A 16,369-nucleotide genomic window follows, 5' to 3' on the forward strand; every position below is an offset into this window, starting at 1 on the left:
CTAATAGAACTTGTCTTGTCAAATGATCCGTCTGACAAATTACCCCCAGCAAGACTCCACCCATGTATTTCCACCATTTGACAGGTAACCCTAAGTTTTTCAACATATAGCAAGCAAAGGTGATAGCTTATCAATTTTCCTGTTATTTCTCTTCGATATACAGGGACAAACACTTGCTGTTTACATAACTTCTGCAAACCAAAAAGGAAATGGGAGGGAAACTTTTTACAAAATATGGAAAGTTTAATACCTTCACAAAAACAGAAGTCAGGTAAAGATTTTAAAAGCAAATCTGTGAACATAAAACTCTACTAGGAAACTGACATTAAATATGAAAGATGCCAAATGTGCTCAACAATGTTTGCAACCTCACAAGCCACAGTAGATACAAAATTTAAGCAAAAGGGTCTCTGACCTTCTTAACCTTAGCCGAGTTCAGATCCACCCCCAGAACTCCCTTCCTGCCTAGTGTGAACGTAATTAAGGGGAAGCTGCAGTGGCAATTTCTCTCCTCATTAACTTCCTGATTGGTTTCAGCCTCAGGATTCTGCCGGGCAGTAGTTTGTCACCAATTCCAAATGGCCAATCGTTAATACTAATGTTTGTGTAACTAACTGCCAGCATCTGCCACGGCTTCTTGTACAACAATAATGGTGAAAGGGTACATTAGTGCTCCTGTGTTAATTCAGCTTGTGTTCATCAATAGGGAAATCTATGATGTAATTAGCAAAATGCACTGGGAACTGAGTGCTGAAGTCATTTGTAGGGAACTAAATCATCGTAGAAGCTGCACCGAGTCCTGATGTGTTTGCCATCAATACTTATTATGTTTGGGATTTAATAAGGTATATTACCGTGCTGAAAAGAGACCTTTTTACAAGAGAACACTATTTACGCTTGTTATGGGTTTGGAAAAGGTTTGCTGCAGCTAGTGGAAACACACAGAACTAAAAGAGCAGAGCTAGGATTTAAGAAGCGGACCTTTAAAACCACTCCACTGGACCAAATTATCTCAGAAGGCTCCTTTCTTCTAACGTGACATACGGATGGATAGACAGAAGAACGGAGAGTTTTGTAGGGCTGCCTCAAAACCTCCAAGAAGGCAAGGCATGATCTGGAAACTTAGTGAATAAATCTGAAAAACAATTTGGGCAATTTCCTGACAAACAATTACCTTTGATACTGATGGTATTTGCTTAGTAACTGAAATTAAAAAGCAAGGGTAATAGTGTGTAAGCCTTTTTAAGTGGAGCGCTGTTAAGTAGTACTTTACAGACACCAACAAAGCATACACATGCACGCCAACCAAAACAACTGGGAACCTAAAAAACCTGAAACCTTCATTTTACTGCAGTCCATAAAGGCTACATTTGAAGTGTTACGTGGATTTAAAAATCCCCACAAATCCAAGATGATTTATGAATTGTGCTACATACACAGCACGTTGTATATACAAAGAAATGTTTTCCAAAGGCGGCACTTTGCTCTGACATCTTGGAACTACACAAAGATCTGGAGAGCCATCTAAGAACCAACCAGGGAGGGGGTATGAGTTATCTGCCCACCGCCCTCAACCCACCTCAAACCAGTGATGGAACCTTCTCTGTCTGGAAGCGCTGGGGACGAGAAGGTTTACTGCCCTACCTCCTGTATGCCACATGCTGCAATGAAATACTTAATCCTCAAACCAGTCACCGAAAGAATCACCCCCGCCGGTTGATGGAGGGGACCCCGTGCCTGTGGCACTTGTCAGCACCACCCCCTGGGTTGCCCCCCCTGGAACATCCCACCCTCCTTGGGTGCCACACTGGCCTGGGAACCCTCCTCATCTCCGTGGGGCGGCGGCGAGTTTAAGGAGGCAAAAGAACTGACCCTTGTCAGACTGATGCAGTGGCCAGAAAGGAGTGAGTGAGTGCTCTCTGCCACGTTCTGAGCCCTGGGCCTGCCTTCTGCCTTCAGTCAGCAGCTGGCCCACGAGATGCCCCTCCACCCCAGCCGTGCGCCTCTTACCCCCATTTAACTGATCCGTGACCAGAAAAGGGAGGGGCAGGAATTCTGCAAAAGGAAGAAATGTGGGCACAGCTCCCTTTGGCCCTCAGTTGCCTTGTGCGTGTTTTCTTGGAAAGTACTCCTGTGACTCAGGCTACAGAGACACACGCAGTGTCACCTGCAGAGACGGGGGAGGCTCCAAGCACTCCTAATCCATGACTGCACTCAGGGAAGATGCAAATAAATGAACTCAACCGGTTTTGGAAAGGGTCAGCATTTTTCAGGGTTTCTCCACTCAAAATTTAAATCGATGTCATTTTTACTTTTGTCCAAGGCTTGGCATCGTCTTTGAATAGTGGGACAGTGTTTGCTGAACTCATTTTGTGTGGCCCCCTCCTAAGAGTAGTTAAGGATTTCAGAAGTGTTATCCTGGAGACGAATGTCCAAAATGTGTTTTAGTAGTGTCCTTAAAGGTACACTCTCCGTTTTAATGCAGCTTCATTAAACTCTGTTGGGGGAAGAGTAGTAATTGGTCACTGTAAATCATTTTATACCAATTAAAAATTCCAAAGTCAGAGTTATCCTTTCTGCTTTTTAAGTTGATTTTAATGAGCCTGACACAAGGCTCATTTCAACTCAAAAGGTTCCTCTTAATTATTTTGTAAAAATGCTAATGCCTTGTGTCAGTGGGACTGTAAGAAAAGGTACAGTGTTGGTAGCACTAGAAATTGGTTCGGTCTTTCTGGACAGCAATCTAGTGACATGTAATGAGAACCGTAAAACTGTTCATCCCCTCTGACCCGGTAATTCCACTCTGGGGAATAAACCCAAAGAAAGAAAGAATAATTGGCCCAGAGATGCTCAACACACGACTATTTGCATCACTGAAGATGTCAGTGCTTCGCTCCGGGCTGGGACTGGGCGGTGGGGGGATGGGGACAGCTGAGCTCGGGGAGGGGGGGCAGGAAGCTTTCACAAGGCAATAAACAATTCAGGATTATGCTACCCCTCGATCACGGGCAGGCTCCCAGCATTTACAGAAATGGAAGAAATGACTTCTGGAGACCGAGGTAGAGCCTAAAAAGTAAGAAAAAGGAAGACTTGCCCATCTGCTCTTTTCTCCGGTTCCAGTGGAAGGTGGGGAGACCTCGGGGCTGACCCTTGATTGAACCAGCAAGCCCAGTATCTGTTTTCTCTCAAGTAGCCTATTTGTCCACCGAAGGAGGGGCTTTCTTTTACTATTACTTAAAAGCAAAAAACCTTGCACATAATCACTCTCCCCGGTGCTGGGAGAAAAGAAAAAAATTTAAGATAATGGCAGCAACGCCATCTAACCATCACCGTACCGCCACCCCCAAAACCCACCTCACCAAAAAAACCAAACAAAAACCACTCTAACTGCTAAATCTTTCGACACTGCAAAGACCCCTGACTTTTAACTTGAATGATCTGTTGGAAGTCAGTGGGCTGGAACGAATAATTCTCCTCCAATGATGTGAGAAAACAGGATATTCATGCTTGAGAAAAATTTTTCTTCCTCTCTATGTTAAATACTATTCAACGCCCACTAAGAAACCACTTAAAAATAAGAATGCAAGCAGCATTCTTCAATTGTTAGCAACTCTTCACCTCCGAGGGGACAGGGAGAAAAACAAAAGTGCTGGCCTCGGAGTCTGATGAAAAAGCTAATGAAAATTTCTCAAACAACAAATTCTTCCGCTTCATGATAAACCGTAGTGTTTGGAAATAAAATCCCTTCCAATCAATACCACTTAGCAGATATTTAATGTTTCACAATGGAACTCTTTTCCGCTGTGAAACTGCTGCCCCTTCTCACTAACGTTTAAAATAATTAGGATTATCTGAGCCAGTCCGAAGCTTGGCAGGTTCAGTCTGTACTTTCAAACAGCATTAATTCTTGGCACTCGGAACAAGGGATAAAAGGTAAAGATATGAATGGAGATCTTTATTCAACCCGATCTATCACGGATTAGTTCATTCTTTTCCAGTTCATGCCTGCACTCCAGTTAAGGGGAGGGCAAAGCTGTAACTGATGTAATTAGAAACCACAAGCTGAGAAAAAATAGCCCTTTATTAATCTCCCCATTTACTATGTATTTACTAAAATATATATATGTGTATATATATATATATCTATATATGTATATATACATATATATAAAATCTTCGAAACAATTAAGTGTGTTTTTTCCCCCAACCTAAGTGTAATTAAAGGACAGTGACAAGAGAGCTGTTGAGGATTACGCCTCCCTTGAAAACACGTCTTCACGGGCAGTTCTAAAATCTAACACCGATGCTGAGAGGGGCCAGCTCTGTGCTCTGCATGTTGTCGAGACAAGTGGCCGAGCCACGGTAAAGGAAGGTTCCTGTGGTTGGCAGCAGACACAGGTCACTGCTTCTCTCTTGACGGAACCCTCACGACCTTTTGAAGCACTGGGAAGGGCGGTTTCTACAAACGAAGTGAACGTGTAAGAGAAAGTACCCATTATGCAATATTAACAGTACCTCCGTCCCTCTAAATTTCTTGCATAACAAGGAGACACAACTCCCCAAATCACGCCAGCACACTTTCATTCTCAAAGTAAGCAGTAACCATGGAGCACCCTTCAGGAGCACGCTGGAGAGAGCGAGGGCCCCGGGGGGGGGGGGGGGGGGGGCTGAGGACCCGAGTCACAGCCTGGCCTGGAGGTTTGCAGCCCACCAGCTGGCTCATCCTACCGCTCCACAAAATCGGCGAGGATACGCCAAACCTTCTCCCTTACCCGCCTACAGAGTTCAACACAGAGGGAACAATCCTTGACTGTTTTAATGTAGTGCCCAAAAAACGAAAACGAGAGGAAGGAAGGACTCCACTCAGCCTTGCACCCGACCTGGGACCCCGGGGCAGAATCGTCTCGGACCAGACGCCCCCCACGCCCCCTCTGCAAGACAGATACTCCTGAATGACTACATGGCTTATTGCTTAGGGTCATAAAACCAACTGGAGTGTCAGAGCAAGCCCATGAATTAGCAGTGTGCCCGTGACAGCAGCCCTAACGGGCTCGGCACCTCCAAGGACCCCACCCGTCACACCTCTACCCCAAAACTTCCTGCCCGTCAGCAGTGGTGATGCTGCTGGCGGCTCCCTGACCCCAAACTGTCCCCATCAGTAGTGGAGGACTCTCTCGCTGACTCACTCATTCCTGAACTCTTTCTGAAGTGAGCACATGAGGGGTTAACTCATCAGGGCTGGCCCACCAGAGGGAGGCAGCATTTTTGGTGACCCACACAATCCAAACGTTCACATTTCCTCAGTGTGTTTTAACCAAAATACACTGCGTCTCAAAACTGTGCAGCGTGGCTTCGACTTCTCTTAGGTGACAACATCCTGAGATAAAGGCTCACACTGGCTGACTCTGCCCTCCTTTGCCCTTCGGTGAACTGAATACGAAGCAGACTCTGAAGAAACCCCCTACGCTGCCCGGGGGATGGACGGAAGCATCCTGGGCCTCGGTTTCCCCATCTGTGAAGTGAGACTATTAACAGGCCACTGTGATAATTACCGAGTAACATTAATCAGTTGCCTCATTTTATCTGTCTGCAAGTCTCAGTCTTAAGGTCTTAAAGTTAGAAGATTCTTGCCTTTGAAGGTGCAGGAATTCAATCGGGATTTAGGACAAGGTCTATTCATCCTGGGCCACATACACAGTTGCCTTCTTGAGAAAGCCCGGAAGAGGAATGCAGGTTTGCTTCCTTTGGACACCATCCCTTTAAGACAGCACTATCTGGAAGCAGGAAGAATCTCTTGTGTTTGAGCCTAAGTCTGTCTGAAAAGGGGAACTCTGGGAAGTCCTGGGCAGAGGCATCGATGACCCAAAAGAAGTAGGGGTCTCACCGGTTCCCAGTCTTCAATCACTGGCTACCTGGAGCCCTGAGAATGGGGCTCGCTGGGCTGGCGGAAGCTGACCCTCAGAGGGCAACAGGGCAGAGCCCCTGTTAGGTATGCGGGCTTTGGTCAGTTCCGTACCCTCTCCATGCCTGAGTTTCCTCGTCTGTGAAACGGGAACAGAGTAGATGGTTCTACACAAAGCGGTGGGGCTCTGTAAAGTCTGACGCCGCCGAAAAGCCCACATTCAAATCCCGCCAAGCTTCAGACTATGGTGACCCCCACGCGGGGGCCTGGCTAGGGCAGCGGGACTTCAGCACTGTCTGAGCCCTGTCCCTAGCACCACCTCCCGGCCTCCACCCCCCTCCCCGCTGCCCCCAGCAGCCTCCGAGAGTCCGTGCCGGAAGACTCCGAGCTCGGAGCTCGGACACCAGCACCTCAGTGAACACCTGAGACCCGGTTTCTTTAACTGTTAAAGGAGAATAATCGTGTGTCTCACAAAGCTGACTAGAGGATCGAGGAGACGGAATCTGACGAAATAGTTGGCTGGCAAACCTGCAGAATATACACACCCGTCAGTCACGACAAGCCCCCGCCGCTCCCCCAACCCCGCAGGAGTCTGCAAACTTCTGCGGGAAGAAGCCAGGGACTCTGTGCACCCCACTGCCCGGCACAGAACCAAGAAATGAGTAAGATTTGTATTAACTCTGGTTGAGAAAGAAAAAAAAGGGGGGGGGGAACTTAGTGATGACACAGCCCAAACATCCCTGAATGTTCTCAGACAAGTTTCAATTCTGACGTTCAGGGAAAGGGGAATTTACTTTATTCACCCTTCTGCACACACCAAGATACTGACAGTTACAATGAATTAATTCCAAGTTGACCCCGGGGCCTGTGAGTCTGTGCTTTTCACAGCACCGTGCACAGCACTGGCGTTACACACAGGATTTCCAGAAGCCAGGTCAACAGGTCAGCAGTCAGGGCTGAAGCAGGTGGAGCCGTCAGAGCCTCGTGGCAAAAACAGGTCAAAGACAGACATCTGGTATGCTGAAATGGAGAACATCTACCATACGTTGTCTGGCACAGGGCAGTGCACACAGTGGGTGTTTAATAATGACAAACGTGTGGGAGAGACCGTGGAATTCAGTCTTCACAAGACACGCCGTAACCACAGAACGGGACGAATTCGCACGCTGGCCAGAGTCGCAAGCCTAAAACCAGCTTTGAGGGCTATAAACTGCAAGGATTTTACTGAATTCCATCTGTATTTACTGCACAGACTCTAAGCAAAGCCTGGGTACAGAGGCAGAGAAAAGCCACATCAAACACACCCTGGGACCAGGATCTCAGCCTGGGCCAAGGCCAAAGAGCCTGGCTCTTAGTGAGCACGGGGACCGTGTTCCTGGGGACTCTGCAATGCAAACACAGCTCAAGCCCAAGAACGGTGCCGCGACTGGGTGGTCACATGGACAGCTGCATTTGCAAACAGAGCATAAACACGGAATATAATCTCAGAAACTAAAGCAGACCAGGCAAACCAGATGCTCAAAAGTCATCTCTGCAGGAGGTTTTCCATGCGATCCTGGGAAAGCGGTTTTCTCAGATACAGAAGGATTCACGCTCACAAAGCAGGCTGCGGGGGGCATTTGCCATGCCAAAAACTAGCTCAGCTCTGTCCAGATTATTTTGCAACAAGAGAACATTTTCAAGTAGCCTTGTGTTTTTCTTCACATTGAGAGGAAGAAAGGATCACAGATGCTTTGACCTTAATGGGTAATATAATTGATGGGAACATCGACCTTGATGGGCATCTTGTTGAAGCTAAGAAAAAGGATCAAAGTTTGGAGTTCACACCACCACCGGGAGGGCTGGTCGGCGAAGGACAGTGAATGCTGCCTTCGAACCTAAGGCCTGAAAGGAACTCGGTTGCTGGCTAACCCACCAGCCTGTGGTCTTTCACTTTGGGATTACATCATCTTCCATAAAACGTGCTGTTTAACAAAACATTTAAGATATGCAGCTTTAGATGCACGGTTAAGGAAGCTTTTCGTTTAGAAATATTCTGAGACGTTTTGCCACGAAGTGGACATAAGAGAAAGTTCGTGAGCCATTTCTCAAATAGAACCTGTATAAAATTTGCAGCTTGTAATTTAAAAGTAAATATTGGGGCACCTGGGTGGCTCGGTCGGTGGAGGGTCTGACTTCGGCTCAGGTCACAATCTCGTGTTCATGGGTTAGAGCCCCTCAGAGTCGGGAGCCTGCTCTGGGTTCTGTATCTCCCTCTCTCTCTGCCCCTCCCCTGATCACGCTCTTCTCTCAAAAAATAAAAAACGCTAAAAAAAATTAAAAATAAAAAATGGAAGTAAATATTGTGGGAGGCCCGGGTGGCTCAGTCAAAGTGTCCGACTCTTGGTTTCAGCTCAGGTCATGATCTCACAGTTTTTGAGTTTGAGCCCCACATCGGGGTCTGCACTGACAGCTCAGAGCCTGTGTGGAATTCTCTCTCTCTCTCTCTCTCTCTCTCTCTCTCTACCCCTCCCCCACTTGCGCACACACGCGGTCTCTCACTCTCTCAAAATAAATAAATTAATTAAAAACAAAATAAAAGTAAATATTGTGCCCCAAATGAAATGCCAGCAAGCAGGGTAGAAAACTGTGTTGTGTACATTATTTTACCTTTACCTCAAGGGGACTCCATCTTCTTTCAAAAGCAAACGCAAAACTCATCAGTACTGGCTACCATTCTATGCCAACTTGTTACTCCCTTTTCTAGCTAGCGTTACAGGAAATCTAAGACTAGTAATTATTAATATTTTTCTCTGGTACAGGATAAGGAAGCAGACACATCCAAATAAAACATATGCCAGATGAAATCAATCAGGACAGAAAATTCCAGGCATTTCCAGACAGGAGCATACATGCCTAACTCACAGCCACACGAGTGATTTTACCGCCTCAACACAATACCGCCATCACGGACAGTTAAGGGAAGTTCAGGTTACAAGAGCGAGAATACACTATTTTGGAATGGTTCACGTTAAGGGTGAACAGAAATAAGAAAATAAGAGCACAGAGTGTGTGTTTTTCCAAAAGAGAATTTCTACACTTTGCCCAAGACTCCAAAAGCTAAAAAAATAAAATAGAATAAAAAATTCAATAGATGTATTTCTGAAATCATTTTTAGGTCAAGTGCTGTCTTTTCACTTAGCCCCCAAGAAAGGACATCCACCCTGTGTGAAGTGAATCTGTGGGTGATATGAGGCATTTGGGGACTGTGATTGCGCCTTCTTCCCTCTAGACGTTTGTGGTACTTTCTGTTTCGAGAGAGAAGAGCTCATGTGTGGACAAGAAAAGGTCTTCCTTTCCTCCACAACTGCTTCTTGAAGCCAACGTGAGCCGCGGCCTTTGTTTGGGGCGCTCCGGGAATGGCCGCCTGTGGCCTCCTTGGGCGAAAGGCTCCGCACGGGGGGCTGCGGGTGCCCGTCAGCCCAGCTCCGCTCTGAACCGAAGGGAACCGATACCAGCATGTATTTACCAAAGCAGGGGACAAATTCTTATTTAGCTCTTCTTTCCTCTGGTCAACAGATTGGGTTTCCTTTTCAGGACTTAGTTTTCTGTTTTTTGTTTCTTTTTTACTGTGGTGAAATGCACATCACATAGAACATTTTAACCATTTTTAAGCGTACAGTGGAGGGGTATTACGTCCACACACGTTGTGATGCACTTGCCATCTCCAGAACGTCTTCATGTTTGCAAACAAAAAGTCCACACCCGCTGAACGAGAACTCTCCATTCCCTCCTCCCTCAGCGCCCAGTGAGCACCCTTCTGTCTTCTGTGTTTGTGCAAGGACCACTCTGGGAACCTCACGGAAGTGGGTCATACAGTGTTTGTCGTTTTGTGACTGGCTTATTTCAGTTGGCATAATGTCCTCAGGGTTCATCCATGTTGTAGCGTGCGGCAGAATTTCTGTCCTTCTGAAGGCTGAATAATGTTCCACTGTATGTAGACACCACATTTTGTTTACCTACTCATTTCTCGGTGGCTATGTGGGCTGTGTCTGCCTTTGGCTATTATGAAAAATGCTGGTGTAATCACTGGTGTTCAAATATCTGCTAACGTCCTTGCTGGCAATTCTTTGGGGGAACATACCCAGAGTGTGACTGCTGCATTATATGGTAAACCCATTTTCTGGGGCGCCTGGGTGGCTCAGTCGGTTAAGCATCCGACTTCGGCTCAGGTCATGATCTCGCGGTCTGTGAGTTCGAGCCCCGCGTCGGGCTCTGTGCTGACCGCTCAGAGCCTGGAGCCTGCTTCGGATTCTGTGTCTCCCTCTCTCTCTGCCCCTCCCCTGCTCACGCTCTCGCTCTCTCAAAAAAATGAATAAAACATTAAAAAGTCATATGGTAATTCCACTTTCAATGTTTTGAGGAACCGGTGTTACAGTTTTTCAGAGTAGCTATACCATTTTACATTCCCACCAGCAACACACAGGGTTCCAATTTCTCCACAACCTTGCGAACACTTATTCTTTTGTTTGTTTAAATTACAGCCATCCTAACAGGTATTTGGTCTTTTCCTATCAACCCTTTCCTCAATTTCTCCCTGCCCTTCTTTACCCTTAGTGTGCTGTCTCCATTTCACTACCACCGAATTTAACTGAAGAGTAGGCCTCACGGCCCATTCGCTGGGTTAGGCCCGGCCAACTGGTGGCTGTCTTATTCCCAGACAGGTTTCCTCCAGGTCCCCCACGACTTTCAGATCCCCACAGCCCACGGCTGCTCCGGTCTTCCCTCAGCTGCTTCCTGCAATGTAAATTCACTGTGTGTAAAATTAAACCTACCATTCCCCGCAGAGTAAATACGACCCTCTTCTCTTGGGTCCGGAGCACGCCCATGTCACTGGCTCAGCCTCTAAGCCTCAGGATTATCTTAGGAAACTTCTCCCTTCACCTCTCCCCTACCTCCCAGCACTGGCAAAGCCCTGCTCCTGTGAACCCCATGGGGCTCTTCCTCAGATCTCTCCTTCCCATTTCACTCTGTCCCTCCACGCCCCAGACTGGATCCCACCCTCATTACCTGTACCCTAACCTACCAGAATCTGGTTGTCCTGCTCTGTCTTCTCGATCTCTCCTTCACCTTCCCCACAACGGCCACCCTACTTCCAGAGAAACATCTCCCCTCAATCAGCACCTCTGGTGGCATCTGGAAAAGCCCAGACTCATCTGAGGAGCAGCAACCGGTTTGCCCACATCTCCCCTGCACTTGACTCATCCTGCTCTCCCCACCCCCAGCTCAGACCCAGGATCCTGGCCTTTGACACGTGCTCGTGCTGGTCTCACTGTCCCCCAGTCTCCACAGGTCGAAACCCAGCCCAAAGCTACTTTCCTCTCCCTCCTCAAAGGCCCAGAGTATTTTGCCTCTGCCTTTCTTGTGGTGCTCACTCCCACCTTCCTAGCCCTGCCTCTCCGCCTCTCCCATCACTGACCTAACAACTCTCCCCACAGAACAGGGGAGGATCCATGTCATATTTGTCTTCGGGGCCCTTTGGTGGCCACCAGTTAAAAGCCTGCTGTCTGGTGAGCACTCAACACATACTAGTTGATGAATGAATGAGAGATCGGACTCACTGGTCAAAGCAAGCGGATCTGTTTTCTAGAGCCCAACCCACCCTGAGCCACACACTACGCGAGCTCCCACAAGAACAATGGCGGGGGGAGGCAACTGGAGAGGCATGGCTGCCAGTCCCACATCCAGGAAGGGGTGAGAGAGCCAACGGAGCCATGACGACACGTGACAGTGAATCTGAATCCTCCAGAAAGGTTCAGCATGCTGAAGGCAAGGATCCACTTGTAAACCTCCCTGTTGTCTGAGGCTGGGAGGCAGGAAACTTTGGCGACAGCAGGGAAAATGATCAGTCATTTGGGGAATTCATTTATGTGAAATCGCTAATTTCTCAGTGACCAAGAGTTAATGAGGCACCATGAATCTTCTCTTAAACTCAGTCCTCGGGGGGGCGCCTGGGTGGCTCAGTTGGTTGAACGTCTGCCTCGACTCTTGGTTTCAGCAAAGATCATGATCTCATGGGTTCGTGAGATCGAACCCCACGTCAGGCTCTGTACTGATAGCGTGGAACCTGCTGGGGACTCTCTCTCTGCCCCTCTCTGCTCGCACACACACTCACACTCTCTCTTAAAATAAACATTAAAAAAAAACCAAACTCAGTCCTTGGATGATGTAATTTCACTCTAGACACTAACAGAAATGTTAGATGTGAAATCGCAAGACTGAAAGGTACGTAGGCACTTTTTTTCCTCCAATGACAGAACCTTATTAAAACTACTCCCTGAAAAAGGTAGGTAATGTGACGCCATCACATAGGTTTTGCAAAGACTGCTTTCTATTATTGATTGAGAATGAGAACACCAGAATAAACAGACTTAATTCAACAGACGTACAGAGAACTCCAGCCTCAACCCTCTTCACAAGCACCCCTGACACATTAATACACAATGGCCACAGACTTGTCTGCAAAGCGAGCCTCTACAAATTTCAGAGATACATATCTTCCAAACCTTTGAAGTCTTGGACATTCAAGTCTGTAGTCTATCACAATAAGAAGTAGTCTTACCACTACTAAGAAACAGACCTTTCAGCTTTAAAAAACAAAAGACAAACAAGAAGGAATATAAATATCACCGACTCTGACTAACCAGCAGGCCAGCATTTGGTCACAATATAATTGATTTCACCCTCAATGCTACTGTTGAAAGTATTTAAATGCCCAGGCACTGACTCCAACCCACACACTCCTCCTCGATCCCCCATTCCAAGCAGACCAGGTATTTTCACACATGGTTCATCTTCAGTGAAGACTGTAATTAAATCTTTAATTTGAAAACAAGAGTGAAGGTCCAGCACTCTGCATTATTGGCTGCCCTCGAAGCTTAGAGCAAAGAGCAATCAAATAACAAATGGTGACCTTAGCTCCTTCAAGCTTAAGTAATCTGCTAATTTCAGAAGGTACCGGCTCCTCTCAAAAGTGGCCAATTTACAAGTGGAAGTGCTTTCCACAGTTAACTGGCAAGCTTCCTGGGAATCAGAGATGTTATTTATTTTTTTCTTATTTTTTTTTTTAAAAGACAATGTTGTATTTTTTTTTTTAATTTTTTTTTCAACGTTTATTTATTTTTGGGACAGAGAGAGACAGAGCATGAACGGGGGAGGGGCAGAGAGAGAGGGAGACACAGAATCGGAAACAGGCTCCAGGCTCTGAGCCATCAGCCCAGAGCCCGACGCGGGGCTCGAACTCACGGACCGCGAGATCGTGACCTGGCTGAAGTCGGACGCTTAACCGACTGCGCCACCCAGGCGCCCCCAGAGATGTTATTTAAATTGCATAAACCGTCAAGTTTATGTGCTGCCTGGCCTTTTGCTCACACCATCATCTTTAAAGCATAAACTTCAGAACGTGCTTTATTTCATATCCAACGTGTGGGGAGAGGCCTGTTAGGGAGCTGAGTATTAGGAACACGAATACTAGCACTGGTCCCTTTTACTCTCCTCCTCTACCTCCAGAATGACCTAAAACACTTCTTAGACATAAAAAAAGGCAGTGTGGTACAAACTGATTATTAACTCTTAGAATACTTATTAAGCATCTGCTCTGTGCCCAAGGCTGTAGCCACAGGAAATAGAGCTGTGAGTAAAACAAGTCTCCGTTCTCATAAGGAAACACCAGGGACACCTGTAATCACCAACACCTGGGAACGGATTCTGGCCAGGTCACTTACTGGGGACGTGACACTGGGAATATTTTCACAGCTCTGAACTTCTCTTCATGATCTATTAACGAAAAACAACGGGGGCAGCTGGGTGGGCTCAGTCCGTTAAGCATCCAACTTGTCGGCTCAGGTGGTGATCTCATCGTTCCCAGTTCCAGAATTCGAGCTCCACATCGGGCTCTGTGCTGACAGCTCAGAGCCTGGAGCCTGTTTCAGATTCTGTGTCTCCCTCTCTGTCTCCGCCCCTCCCCCACTCATGCTCTGTCTCTCTCTCTCTCAAAATTAAATAAACATTAAAAAAATAAAAAAAAAAACAGTAAGATTAAAGGCTGTTGCAATTAAAAATAAAATACACTGAGTATTCGATCAACACTAGTCTCTTCCTCTGCTTGTTCCTTTCCGTAATACGGGAGCAGATAATCAGTACCCCAGGGACCATCGGAAGCAAAATCAGGAAGAAGGTGGTGTTTTTTCTCAATTCTTTGTTTGCCTGCCTTTGTGTCTTCTTCACCTCTTTGCACTTCTTTTCTGTTCTTCAGAATCTGTGGTCCCTGGTCCTCCCTTTGCCAAATTACACCTTCCCCTGCCCCTCAGCCCATTCCAGAATTCTATTCTTTCAAGTAACCCCTTGAAGCTCTTGATGAAAAGCATCCAATTAAACTAATTCACAAGGTAAATGCAGGCTTCACGCTTTGACCCTCTTGTGGATGTGTTCATTTCAAGGAGGTGGCTTCCAGGCATTTCGGACGACGAGTCGTCTGGGGGCGGGGAAAATTTCCAAAGTATTGCCTGTACCACTCGGTATGCAGACCGTACCGCTATTAAGCAGGTACATCCTGAGATTCGCTTTGACGAGGTCAAGTTTTTGTAATGTACAGCAAAGACACACTCCTGCTGAGTGAGGTTCTGGTCCATGCACAGTCTGCATTCCCATCCCAGGCCGCAGTCACAGCCTTTCAAAGCATCTACCCCTGGGGGCGCCTGGGTGGCTCAGTTGGTTGAACTTCCGACTCTTGATTTTGGCTCAGGCCATGACCAGGGTCATGGGATCAAGTCCTGCATCGGGCTCCAAGCTCAGCGTGGAGCCTGCTTAAGATTCTTGCACTCTCTCCCTCTCTCTCAAATACTAAATAAATAAATAAATAAATAAATAAATGTATCTAGTGAGAGACTCTCCAGCTGATAATCAGCTTCCCTTCCTGGAGCTTCATTAGAATGCAATTCTAGGGCGGACCAGAAAACCACTGGTATTTAAAGAATCAAAGTCACAAGACAATTATTTCCCCGCTAACGGTAACTCTCCTGTTTTCTAGCACTTCACTGAGGCTTCAGAATCCTAATGACGTATTTCTCAGAGCAGTGAATAGAATGAGCTTTTAATTATTTTTGTCAGGAAATATTGCTAGCGTTCACACTAAACCAGGTAAAATTGAGAGAAAAAGCAAAGACACAAATATTAGCGTTAGCTAACCATGTGCTTGGGAGCGAAGGGGGGGGGAATTTATCATGCTAAACCAAGGTCATCCATTTATAGTAGAAGTACTTAGAACTTTCTGTGTCAAAATCAACTATCATATACCAAAGGATTTACTTTGCTTTAGTAAACATGTATTCTTTTTGTAGTAATAAAAAGTGATAGAAAATGGCAGAAAGGAAGGATAAAAGGAAATCAAAGAAAACACAGGCCATGCTGGAAACCCAGCTCCCCCTCTGGAACTGTAGGAGTCAGCTCTTTAATGAGGGCAGGAGTGGACACTGGCAGATGAAACAGGGATTCTTAGGAAGGCTGGACCTCCCAGCCTCAGGCAGGAGCTAAGTGCTGACCTAGGTAAGCAGGCTGGTGAAATGAGCCTCAGCCCACATTATTTATTAGCATAATTATTAATAATAATCACTATCATTCATTGAAGCCCTATTGTGTTCCAGGCTGCACTTTGCTTATTACCTTCACAAAAAAAAAAAACCCTTTGGGGAGGTGGGTATTAACAACCTCATTTGGCAGATTTTACAAACTGAGGCCCAGAGGTGGTGATTAACATCCAAGGTCACACAAGCGCGGAGTGTCAGAGCCAGAATCTGTGCCTGAGTGGCCTTGAACCGGACTGTCCACCACAAGGCCACAGTGCAGAACCACCAGTCTGCTGTCTCCCCCTGCCTCCTGCAGACAACCCCCCTCCTTCCAGGGAGCCCTCTGCACCCAGCTACCAAGTTGCTGCCTGAGATCCCCTCCAGAAAGCCACGGTTGTGCTCAAAGAGACAGCTTTGAAGTTTAAGCATCACCACCTGCCCAAGGGCCCCCCACTCTCACATCTTTTAAATCTGTCTTCCACGCCAAAGAGACCTGAGGAATCCATCACGTGATTCAGTAGAGGGAAGGGTCGGGGGCAACTTATGTGTTTGCCGCTGATTGTCAGATTCTGGGCGGTTCAAGAAAATAAAGTAGGAGTCACTTGGCAGAAGCCTGCATTCTCTTCAAGAGCAGCCTCCGCTGCAGAGCCTCGTGAGTCCCAAAGCAGCAGAGCACAGGGGAGAGGACAGTCCGTCCTGGGCCAGCAGGGACAGAGCGCGGATTTCCACCACAGACTCCTGAGCACTTGGCAGGAGTGTCAGAAACAGAACCACAGGATCTGGGAATCTGAGCGCTAGCACGGACGCGTCCGAGAGAGCTTTTGCTTCCAGGTTGCAGGAGTCTCAGGAGAGGAGAGGAAGGCAA

At 47.0% G+C, this 16,369-nt stretch overlaps 1 protein-coding gene across 2 annotated transcripts in view; it reads right to left on the bottom strand.

Moving 5' to 3' along the window:
* The window catches only part of DMRT1 (doublesex and mab-3 related transcription factor 1), a 113,524-nt gene that overhangs the window by 1,504 nt on the left and 95,651 nt on the right, over positions 1-16,369 (bottom strand). The gene's annotated exons all lie outside the window — the stretch shown is intronic.

This window comes from Puma concolor, chromosome D4 (genome assembly GCF_028749965.1).
Source record: "Puma concolor isolate L17-30 chromosome D4, mPumCon1.1.hap2, whole genome shotgun sequence".
NCBI classification, from domain to species: domain Eukaryota; kingdom Metazoa; phylum Chordata; class Mammalia; order Carnivora; family Felidae; genus Puma; species Puma concolor.